The sequence below is a fragment of the Anastrepha ludens genome, chromosome X, assembly GCF_028408465.1.
Source record: "Anastrepha ludens isolate Willacy chromosome X, idAnaLude1.1, whole genome shotgun sequence".
In the NCBI taxonomy this organism is placed as follows: Eukaryota; Metazoa; Arthropoda; class Insecta; order Diptera; family Tephritidae; genus Anastrepha; species Anastrepha ludens.
The window spans coordinates 83282201-83295320 of record NC_071503.1 but is presented as its reverse complement, the minus strand read 5'-3'; the positions used below and the strand labels follow the sequence as shown (position 1 = coordinate 83295320).

The 13120-nt window shown below is 36.5% G+C and overlaps 1 pseudogene; it reads right to left on the bottom strand.

Moving 5' to 3' along the window:
• Window positions 1-11525: 11525 nt before the first annotated feature.
• On the bottom strand, window positions 11526-13030 carry LOC128869339 (kelch domain-containing protein 10 homolog; annotated as a pseudogene).
• Between the last annotated feature and the right edge of the window lie 90 nt (window positions 13031-13120).

Below are 13120 nucleotides of genomic sequence, written 5' to 3'. Positions count from 1 at the left end.
GCTCAACTCGGCACCATCGGTTGCCGTGATTTTAAATAGACGAAACTTTATTTTTGGATGTTTTGAGACTATTCAAACAAAATAAGAGGGTATGCGTTAAAAAAAAAACACTTTAATTTTTTTGGGACACTCTAGTGTACATATATATGTATGTATATGTATATGCAAGAAAGCGAAAGGGTGATGCAAAAAATTGAGAGTGTTTATCAACAACAACCACAACTTTCAATTTGTTGCACTTGTTACCTGTATAGGCTTATTGCAGGCCCTGACTTTCCTTTTGCAAAGGATGCAGATGTAGGTCATTCCTGGCGGCGACAGAACCAGCGGTAGGAATTACAGTGACAGCGGGCGATGACGGCACCAGCAGTGACCAGAGTAGCAGCGACGGTTACAGCGATGAGAGCAGCGGCGAGTATGGCAGTAACTGCGAGAATTGTGACAGCGGACAGTGATAGCGATGAGGGCGACGAACTGCAAATAAGCAGCGGTGAATTCCAATGTGTTTTTTTTTTTTAATAACAGAACTGAATTCTTAGCGGCATCCAATTACGGCACTTAGGTAATTTTTATTTTTATATGTTTTAGGGCTCACAGTTTCTTTTTTTTTTTAACAGTTTTTTTTTTTTAGAGTTTTAAAATTGCCTTATTTTAGGCCGAAAACATTTATATACCACTGTGACCGTTTATACATACATATATATACCGCACTGTTTCAACTATGCACTATGTATTTTGGTTTATTCTTTTTTTGTTTTTAAGCATAAATAGATAATTTGGCACGCTTTTTTACCGCCACTATTTATTAATTTACTGTTTTATGTTAATGTATTTGCTGTTTTTAGTTTTATGTATTATAATAATTTAAGACTTTTTTATTCACTATGTCCCTTTTATTGAACACGACACTGTATTGCCGCTGATACCGCTTCTCTCCGTATGTATTCACACATATACTCCATGTATTGTACCTCTGTACTTTTTCCTTATGGCCCTTATTATGAGCAACATTCGATCTTCGACTGTAGTCGAAAGTGCTGATCGAACGCATTTTCATTTAGTATTATGGTGCTTATTCGTTGAAGAATAGGACTATTGTGAATTTCGATCGCTCGACGCATTTACAATAAATAATTTTTTCTCAGCTGATACAGCAAATCAAAATAAAAGAAAAACCGATTGTGTTAAAATTCTTTGCTAACAACATTTTTAAAAGTTAAAAAAAGTATTTTTTGTGAAAATGAGTACAACGGAGTTGTGGTTGGACGATTTATCGGACGATGAAAGATTAGTGGAACTAGCTAGAAGTAGAAAACATTTGAATGGCGCATCCAACCCCCTAGAAATGGCTTCCACTGAGTACGTTTAGAATTTTCGAAATGTGTTGACGTACTTAATATTACAGAAATTTCCTTACAGATTTTTAAAAAACTTAAGATTATGTAAAGAGACGTTTATGAACCTACTGTCCAGTACAGAAAACCAGTTGCAGCAGTGCACCCGAGCCAAATCCATTCCAAATATTTTAAAGCTAGCCACAGTTCTGCGAATTTTTGCTCAGGGATCGTACCAATTGAGTATTGGTAATGAAGGTATGGCTGTGTTCGTAAATGCAACATGACGCGCAAACTACAATTGCATAACAAACAGAACGTTCAGAAATGCCAATATGGCAGAACTGCAATAATCAAGCGTTCAAAAAGACAACAATTCTATCAGTTGTCATTCATAATATCTATCAAAAAATTGTTTACTGCATTTAACTACGATGTCTGATGAAAAGTAAGTGCAAAACTGTTTTATTTTAATTTTTGTATTGAAATTTAGTTAAATTATGTTAATAATAATTGTATAAATTATTATTTTTAAATTTTTAGTGAAAATCTCAGTAATTCGGAGGCACAGTTATTGCTGAGAGTACGGTTGAGTATGGAGGACGAGTTTAAATCGGGTAGAAGGAAAAAAAATGTATTGTGGAAGAAAGTTGTGAACATAATAACTAATCGCATCTACACTAGGGGTAGGTATGTTAAAATGCGTTCCATCCAAACATCCTACAACAAAAGGAAAGGGACTTTCTCCGCTGTTTTCAAAATTTGTCATGACCTCTTGCTGACGGTCAACAGACGGCCATTCTATTTCGCTTTTAAGATTACAAATGGCTTGGATTGTTTTGTTAAATACACGGTGTGATGTTCCTTTTGCAATGTTGAAGCGATCCGAAAGCTGTCGGAACGTCACCCTGCTATTGCATAGCTTCCATAATGTCATGTACAGACAGTTCTCAATCTAACCATCACGGCCAAGCCTTGCAGTTACCCAGTGTGGAGTCAAAGCCTTTTCCAAAGCCTAATTAAAGTGAAACTATAAATTATTAATTTTCATAAAACTTATAAAACCTTACTTTAAAAGTGGCCCAATTCATTCGGAAATGGGAATAGAAAATGTCCTCGGGAAACGACTTTATTGTTTTAATAAACGATTTGTTTTTAGGTATTTTTCTTTTTAAAGACAAACATTTGTACCTAAACATTTTTCTCTTTGACTTCAATAGCCTTCTTTTTCTTAAATTTAAAGAAAATCTGTCTTTTCTTTGCTCAAAAATTTCGTCTAGTGTTAGATTCAGCAAAATTTCCATTTTAGTTTTATACGCGTTCAAAAATGCAAACAAATGTATTTGCAAATTGTCAAAAATTGTATAAGAAGTATCAAATGTTAAAACTTGCAGTGTTGCCACTGATGCTTATGCTGCAAGTCATGTCGCATTTACGAACACAGCCTATGCTAGGACTTGCTCAACCCACTGTGTCTGTTGTACTATCGGAAATAATAGATGTCCTGGAAAATTATATTTGCCAAAGATGGATACAATTTAGTAGTACAGAGGCTGATTTGCAACAAAGAAAAGCACATTTTTATAGCAAATACAGCATAAGAAATGAAATTCTTAGAATATTATAGAAAAATCTAAGAAGTATTAAATAGAAACCTTTACGCCACAGTTTCTGTTTTATTTTTGTTATAAATTTTCTTTATTCACTTATTCGTCATTAAAAAAAAATATGTATTTCAGTTCCTCTACGTATTTCAGCCCATACCTGCCAAGGGAAAATAAAAATGTATTTCTATAAACATCACAAAAAAACCATTATTAACCTTAATCCATTTTGCTGCAGATCTAACTGGTGGTCCCAAGCAATTCAGCTCCGTTGTAAATTCCTCCCATTTTTTTGCTGCTTGAACTTTGGTGCAAATCCCTTTTGGGAGTTGAGGATTCTCTTCCATTAATGAAACTAGCCTTTCTAATTGCTGTTTGGTACTCACGACTTTCGACCTGCATAAAATTAACACAATTAGTATATATTTATTATTTGGTTACTATAAAACCATAAATAATCGCAAGCAACTTACAGTTTAACAAGTTTTCCCACAATACGATACACAATCGAAAGCAAAATTGCATTCGACTCTAAATTCGGTACACAACGAAAATTTCGACAGGGCTGCACCGCTCATAATACCAAATTCACATTCGATTTTCGATGTTCGACAAACATCGAATATCGAAGATCGAATCCTACTCATAATAGGGGCCTATATATATTTTTTACTTTGGAATTTTGGTACTGTATGTTTGTTTGTTTATTTAATTTGGTCACTGAACTTTTTAGTGAGGGTGGTTTTTATGTTAGTTAGTTTGTTTGTTTTTGTACTGCACTTGATGCGAAACCGGACTTGCAAAAATGTAAAACGCGCAGGCAATTGTTGTTGCTAATTAAAGCACTTATTGTTTTTATATGTTTATTGTTTTTTGTATTTGGAAATAATTTCCGTATTGATTATGTTCACCAATTTATCTTTTAGCACAAACGGATTCTTTGTGTCCATTTTTGAAGTGAAAACTTCTTTAGAATCGTTGGGAGTGATTTGAGACTCGATGAAACGAAAAAGCGACACCAAAAAGAAGAAGAAAAAAGATATACGTATATATATGTATGTATAGAAAATGCTTCATTACCAGGCACACAGAAGGATGGCATAAGCAAATTTAAATTTGTGAATTTATATATGTATGTATATATGCGGATATATGTATATATGTTGTGTGTATGTACATATGTGCCTCGCCACAGCAAGACATACGGTAAAGTTTCTCAAGAAATCCAGCGCGCATTCATAGGCACAGCGCACATTCATAGGCACAGCATTGCATGTACAGTAGGGCGGGTCGATTTAAAAACCGCTCATTGCTCTATGAAAATCGTATTCTAGGGATCAAAATAAGAAACTTTGCCGAAGGAACCATACCTCTAAAATGGATTCTGATGTCCCCAATTTCAAAATATCACCATTTTTGGCCTTTACATGAAAAAATCAGCTAAATGGCTATGTTTTTTCTTTATTTTTATTTATTTATAATATTATCTATTTTTTCTCTTAAGAAATTTATTTAGTCAGAACATATGTATATGAATGAATGTGAGTTATAGAAAAGAAACTAAAAAGTTCGACCCATATTGGGGGACATCAGAAATCGTTTTAGAGGTATGGTTCCTTCGGCAAAATTTCTTATTCTGATCCCTAGAATATGATTTTCACAGAGCAATGGGCGATTTTTTTGCCTTCCCACAAATCGACCCGGCCTAATGTACAGTAACCTTGAACAGGCAGCTGCGGTTGTCGAGCATTTAGAAACATATATTTACATACACATATGGGTGCAAACATATTTACGGAGCCGCGGGCACTCGACTTGACAAAAATTGAATATTGGCAAATAATTCTACGCGAAATATTCCAATATTGACTATTTTCGAATTGTCGAGAAAATTGGCATATGGGCGGCTCGTTTTATGAATGAAAGTACTTGCTCTTAGAACTATGAGCTCGAATTTATAAATCAATTTTTTGATGATGAGTTTTTGTTGCACAGTACAATAGTTGAAACTGTTCGGCGCCGCCGCGACTGTTCAGCGCTATGGCAACTAGGATGATGGCCGCTACGCCTGCGCCTATTAATGCATTTTGTTCTTGTAGTCGCTAGGCATAGAATTTTAGCTTTGGACGACATACGCATTTACAGGAATAAAGTGAGTGGCCTGTGTGTGCGGTTGTATGTAGATGCATATGTGTATATTAATAAGCATTGTTTTGCTGGAAGTTCAGAACACAAATATGTATGTACGTACATAGGCTAGGCCATAGTATAGCATACATACATATGTATAAAAAATTCAAACCAAGCGTCCTACGAATGTTTGCGTGTATGTTAGTACGTCTGTGTATTATACGCGTTACGACGCTCATAGTAGCAACCGCGTGTGCTGTATTGCGTCCGTATTTTTATATTCGTAAATATTTTCATTTTTAAATATTTACCGCAATTATGCCGAAAAATAATGCAGAAAAGTGTCGTGAATTTCGACAGAAAAAAAAAAACAAAAAGAAAATAAAACTAAAAAAACCGCAAAGACTTCAACAGAACGTGTCCGTGAATTTCGTGCACGCCGAAAAACATTACGAAATGCGCAACCTAGTATTTCTATTGTGCATAACAATGCATCCACTGTGCAAAATAGTGAAAACGATCATCGTAAGTACTTTAATATTTTCTAATCAACAAACTAATGCTGCTTTCGTCTCATTCTCTCTCAGTTTGTTTTACGGAAGGTTTCACTTCTATCGCGTCTAACCGTTAGACTGGTATTTTTTTTATAATTATGTGTGAAGCACTTAGTCCCTGTTCGGGCGCCATGAAAAATCTTAAGCTTTTTTAAGATTATAAGTTATTTTGGGGGAAATGCGCGAGTACAACAATTGCCTGAAATATAAACTGCGAGCGCGTTCGTTGTAAATTTACCAGTGACCTCTTTATTTTCTACTTCATGTTTATGTAGAATTTCTTAGCCTAAACTTAACTAACGGACTATATATAATTATATTAAGAAAATTGTATTATGTATTTTATGTTACGTTATGTTATCTATGTACTTATACATATATACATAGTGTTATTATGGCATACAACCGTAATTTGAACAGCAGACATAATATTTAAATGTACAGTTAAATTGAGAAATTTATAAAAACTCATTTCGGATAATTAATGATAACACTTAAATTAATAATTAAAACTATAAGCCATTTGGCGTAACAAACACATTCCATTTGGTAATCGGCGTTTTTATATTTTACGAAAAAGAAACGCAACGTTATAAGTTTTAAATAATAAAAGAAATACAACGTTACAACTGGCGCCCAACAAAGTGGCCAATTTGCCCAATTTTCCGAGAAGAAGATCAAGACTGCAAAGCGGCATGGCTGTATCGTTTACAACGGAGCAATTCGAGCGGTTGATGGCTTTGGCAATGACCGCACAGGAATATTTACCACGTGTAGTGCGCGTTACAATGGTGAGCGTAGTCCAACAAAAGTGGAGAAGTTCATTGCGGCCATTTCAACTTTCAAAGCGGTGGAGAAAATTGCGGAAGTGGACGCGGTTAAAGGAATGCCAATGCTACTTGAGGGTGCTGCTGCAGAATGGTTGCGTCGCATTAAGGAGCAAGTCGTTGATTTTGCAGACGTTACACGTAGACTGCGCGAAAGCTTTTCACCTTCAAAACCGGCCTGGCGAATTTATGCCGAAATCTTTGATTTAAAGTAACAAAAGAGTGAACCGACGGACACCTTTGTTCGGAAGAAGCGATCGTTATTTTCGCAGCTAGATGTCGTTCCTGCCGAAGCAGAACAACTAGAAATGTTGTTTGGTATGGTGCACGCACAAATCCGGGAAAGAGTAAGCCGACAGAGGATTTCATCTTATGAAGATTTACTCAGCGAGGCTCGAGAAGCCGAACTTTTTTTAAGTGAACGTAGGAGTAGAAACTTTGATCAAACTGCAAAGAGTGTTAACAGTGAAGTGGCATTGCGTTGCAATTTTTGTCGAAAGAAAGGTCACACGCCGGAAAACGGTTTCAAAAAACAAAAGGCCTATGCTGCGGAAGCTCGGTGAGTGGCAATTGCACAGGCAGTAACTGTTACGCCTAAATTTGCTTGCTATGGTTGTAATACCCCAGGCGTTACTCTCGCAAATTGTGCAACATGTCGGAACAAAAATCAACTCGCGGAAGGTTTCATGAATTCTAATTCAATAACTGCGAATGGTATTGGAAGAGACATACCTATGGTCAACGTACAACTTTTCGGTGTACCAGGTCAAGCATTTTTTGACTGTAGGTCACGTACTAGCGTAGCAAGCGCTAATCTAAAGTTTGTCATGGACTTTAAAGGTTGTAAATACCGAAATGTGAAGTGTGAAATTACGTTAGCGGATGGTAGTACTTCTACGCAAGAATGCTTGTCCACTGTGTGCAAAATAATTATTGGAGGTCGATGTCTCAACATTGAGTTCATGGTGTTACCTAACGCTACCAGTAATCGGACTTTGATTGGCACGGACTTTCATGGACAGGCTGGTATAGTTCTTAATATGGGCCAGAAACATTGGTATTTCGAGAGCGATGCCATGAAGCATTTTGATTTTGCACCACCTTTGCGTCTTAAGCTGAATCTGATAGAGACTGTAAAAGTGTCGAGCACGCGACCGAAACGAATGGCAGAAGAAAAGCCCGAGCGAATAAGTGATATACCGAAAATTTACGTATCCGAGTTCGAGTCTTATGGTCCGGAAATTCGAAATAATAACTATTCACCACACTCAATACAAGCAATATTTAAAGATGCTTTGCCAGCCGATGCTGTAACTCCAGACCGAAAGCTGCAGCCGTCACTGTTTAATGGTCTAATTTATAATATCGCCAACTATGATGACAACGATTTTACGAGGCTTTATTCCATAGACTTCAAAATATTAAAATCAACTGATGGTAAGGATTTGAATCAGGAGCAGAAAAGACAGCTCGACAGCGTACTTCATAATCACGCAGAAGCGTTTGGGAAAATCGACGAACCGACTCCATATGCAGAGCACCATGAGCCTACGAGGGACCATGACCCTATTTTTTGTCCACCTTATCGACTCTCTTTTGCGAAAACACGTCAGTTAAGAAGTGAAATACATAATATGATTGATAGCGGCATTATCGAAGAATGCGGGTCTGCATGGGCATCTCCGGTAGTCATGGTACCTAAGAGGGATGGTGGAATACGTGTTTGTGTTGATTATCGGAAGATAAATGCCGTAAATATACCAGACAGGTACCCTTTACCCCGCATAGATGATATATTGCACGCTGCAAAGAGCACGAAGTTTATGGCAACCTTAGATCTCCAAAGCGGATACTATCAAATCAAGGTGCGAAAGCAAGATCGTAATAAAACATGTATCATTACACCATTTGGCACATTTTGTTTCAAACGAATGCCATTAGGGCTGCGGAATGCGTCCGCAACGTTTCAACGTCTTATTGACCGCTTTAAAGCAGCAGTTCCAAAAGTGCAACTTCTAGCCTATATAGATGACCTTATTGTTTGCTCACCATCGTTTATGCAACACATCGAGGATCTCCATAGCGTCTTGGGCAAGCTGTGCGAATTCAAGCTCCATATCAACAATTTGAAAAGTAAATTTTGCTGTGAAAACGTGAGATATCTTGGTCATATCCTCGCTTGCGATGGTATATACATATGTGGATCCAGAAAAGACGAACGCAATAAGTCAGCGAAAAGAGCCTAGAAATACGAAAGAACTTATATCTTTTATCCAAACATGTTCATGGTACAGGCGATTTATTAAACAATACGCAGAAATAGCTAAACTTATATTTTATAATTTATTAATGTATTATATTTATTTCTATATGGCAGTACTTTCAAATTGTTAAGATTTAATTTCAAGTTTTCTTATATGGCAATGCCCTAAAATTGTAATGACTACTAGATGTCTTTTTTTTGCCTATAAAAAACCTGCGCGCTTTTGGAAAGAACACATTCCGTTTGGTAATCGGCGTTTTCCGGCGTTTTTATTACAATTAAAAATACGAGAGATATATTTTACGAAAAAGAATTGCAACGTTATAAGTTTTAAATAATAAAAGAAATACAACGTTACACAACTTATATTGCTTTTCTAAATTGCAAAACTGCTGACGTGCCAGAAAGTGGAGGGACCTACGGTTTTGAGCCGACTCGAAACGCCAGATAGTTTCATGAGGAGCTTTTTCATGGCAGAAAATCAGTCGGAGGCTTGCCCCTCTATCCCCCTTTACGTCCTTTCTTTTTAAAGCGTGTGACATTATACTAAAGATTTACAACTATGCAACATACCCACACTTTTCAAACTCGTTTTATTTATGTATACCATGAATTAACAATTTATATTGCTTTTCTGAATTGCAAACTACTGACGTCCCAGGAATTGCATGAACCTACGGTTTTGAGCCGACTCCGAACGCCAGATATTGTTATGAGGACCTTTTCGTGGCAGAAATATACTCGGAGGTTTGCCACTACCTCGAGGGGCGACCGCTATTGGAAAACACATGCCATCCTCTTTGCGTTTCATACACGGAGATTCGAACCCACGCACACCTGAATGGTAGTCACTCACCAACGCATAGTACATACAGTGAGTCACAGTCAAAGTGAGCCACTCTTCCTAGTCATCAGATTTAGTAGAAATTTGTTTAAAAATACCACAGATTGGAAAAAAGGTTTATGTGTTTTTATTGTTGGAATATTAGCTTCAATAATTCATCGCTTACACGAAGAACTTTCTTTGTTTATTATAAAAGAATGAACAAAAACTAAAATAATTCACAAATCTATCTCACAGTGAAAGTGAGCCACCTTAGCTGAACTGAACTTAAATAACAAATTAATACTTTGTTGGGCCACCTTTGGCGAAAATAACGGCTTTTAGACGTCGGGGCATTGATTCTAATAACTTACAGGTATATGTGGAAGGAATTGCACGCCACTCGTCTTGTAAGGCATCTAAAAGACTTTGTTTTGAAGAAATGCTATGTTTCCGCAGGTTTTGGTCAAGACGGAACTATAAGTTTTCAATTATACTTATATCTGGAGACTGCGGTGGTACTTCCAATACGTGGGGGCAGTTATATAATAGATATTCCCGCGCAACAAACGACTTGTGCTTAGGATCATTGTCCTGGTAAAAGAAAAAGTCGTCTTCGATCCCTAGTTTTTCGACACTTGGCTTAAGATTTTGCTTCAAAACGTCTATATAAACGTATTTATCCATTATGCCTGGAATATGTTGAAGAATGACGGAGCCACCGCCGTGCTTCATACTGGGGGTTAGGTTTTTCGGCTGAAACTCAGTGTTTTTTTGTCGCCATACCATCTTCTTACCGTCAGAGCCAAATAAGTTAAATTTACTTTCGTCTGTAAAGAGAACCTACAAAAATATTATTATAGCCTCTACGTTGCATTATACCGTTATGAACCTTTTGCCAGAAACTCATATCCTTGTAGACATATTTCAGCGCAAACTCCAACCTTTTTTTTCGATTTTTGCTGCTAATAAATGTCGTGTTTCTGGTCGTACGACCATTATAACCATGCTTTCTGAGAACTCTTCTTACAGTTTCGGGGTTAACGTGGATATTTAGCTGCTCCTCAACCATCTTCGTCAATTTTGGAGCACAAAGATAAGGATTTTTCTTCACTTCCCGCAAAATAAATGCCTCGTCCCTTTCTGAAAACGCCTTTTTTTTGCTTTCTTTCTGCTTGTTTCCTACTCTTCCTCCACTAGTAAAGCGATGTATGATGTGCTGGACAGTTCCTCGACTTTTATTCACATATTCCGCAATTTTTCTTTGGGATTTTCCTTTTTTAAAAAGATCAATTACTAACTGTCTAATTTCAACACTTGTTTGTCGACCCATCTTTATAACCCGCTTGATAATAAACAACTAAAACACTAATATTACGTTTCCACCAAAAGCAAACACCGTGTTTGCAGGAGTTGTGTTTGGGAGAACTGTCAACTGTTTCCACCAGAAGTTTGGGAGAAATTGTGTTTGAACTGTCTTTTGTTGACATTGTGAAATAAGAATTATAAAAATTGATAAAATTATAAAATGGTGCATAAAATTCAATTTGTTATGTTGATTTTATCATTTTATTTTAAAATAATTGATAGTGAGTTGGTCACATATTATTTAAAAAAAAGGTTAAGGGAAAATAAAATAATTTTAAGCGTTGCTGCCAATTTAATGCGTTCGCAAAGTGTATGGTCTTTGGTATGGTAAACAGATTTATGATAAATTATTTGTGTATAATGTACATGTATATTTTTTAAACATTCCAGTACCTTTTGGGAAGTAGACTGCCAGAGTAATGGGGACAAGTTTTTCAAAGATAATTTCCGAATGGAAAGATCCTGCTTTGAAAAATTGTGCAGCAAACTTGAAAAAATAGCCAAAAGAAAAACGAACTATCGAAACCCGATTTCACTAAAAAAGCGCGTGGCAATTGCTCTGTATGCAGAAAAAAACTGCAGGCATTCGAGGTCAATCTCTATTTAGCACATTACTGCCGCCTTGATTTAAAAACTTGGTATCTTTTCTTTATTGAAAATAATTTGTTTATATCGTTAATCTGGAAAAAGCGAATTTAATTATGCATAGACTCATGGATACGAACTTTAAATCAGACGGCAGACTATTATCCTTTTAAATTTGGTGTTCATCTGGTTGCCCGATTGGCCACTTGATCCTGCTTCCACTCTTATGATACAATTTTCTAGAATTCGTGATCTGAGCATCCATTGACAGTGTATGAACCATATTGTAAAAAAAATCGCCACAACTGCTCGTACACATATGTAGCGTATAAAAATAATTACTCTTATTTTCATATTAATTACCTTTTTTCATTTTTACTCTTTATTAATGTCTAATTTTATTATGTTTATTCTTTTGGTTCCATTTCTTCCATATGAAACTATGTCATTCCTAAATGGTTAGCAAACAATAATTATGCTTTTATGTCTAGAATGAAACATAAAAATTGTCGCTTCTTATTGCTCGTTACATGACATACCATACCATATATCTCTTCATTTATTGTATAATCATTTGGCTTTTGAAGAATGCCACAATCTCTGTGCAAAGCGCAATGGTATGCCCATTTTAAGCAGCTGTGAGTGGCCATTCAATTTGAGATTTGGTCTGTAATGTAACACTGCCTCCCAGCAAATTTCACTTAATAATGGTATGGTCATCCACATTTTATAAAGGTCATTGCACCGTCGTATACGTTTTCCATCATATTCAATACCACCGAATATGTACATACAACCATTTTGACTGTGCGCTGCGGCATGGAAGTACAAAGCTTTTGGTAGAGAGGCTGTTTTTATAAGTGTCCATTGCTTAGTAGTAAAATTTAATCTCCATATATCTGAAAAATATACTTGATCGGCCTGCAAATGGAAAAGGGATATCCAACTTCAAATATAATTTAATAATACTAAATTTAATTATTACGCACCTGCAAGCCTCCCGTAATGAATGCTTCGACCTCACCATTCGATTTCGTGTGCTGTACGCAGGAAAAGCACTTTCGTGGGTTTGGATATCCGGAATTTTGTCGCTCGATTGTTAGATTTGTTTGTGATGTTCGATCGGGTAATGTGACGAAATATTCCCATCGGTTTGTAATTAAATTAAATGCAGGGATGCGTTGTAAATCATACACTAAATTCGATGTACCACCACCCAGCACATATATGTATTGCCCGTAGACAACTTCGTGACGATAACGACCCTCGGGATCTTCGCGTATATCTGGACGACAGATATGTATATACGCATTCCCACACTCGTGTGCGCAAATTTAAGCGATGCACATCACAAGAGTAATCATAGCCAGTTGTTCCCCCAACCGTATATAAATAATGTTCGTGTAAAACTATTCCCGGCCCATATTGCGGAATTGGCGCATCACCAGTAGCCTCTATTCGCTTAACACTCGGTGTTTTACCTGTTGTTTGATATATATAACAGTCGTTTGAGCAAGATTCACCAAATGGATAGCCGGTGCGTCAATCAAATGTCATATTGACAAATTGCAATCATTGTTGCCATGTTTCGATAAGAATGCAATAATAAATGAGGAAAATGAGCAACATTGC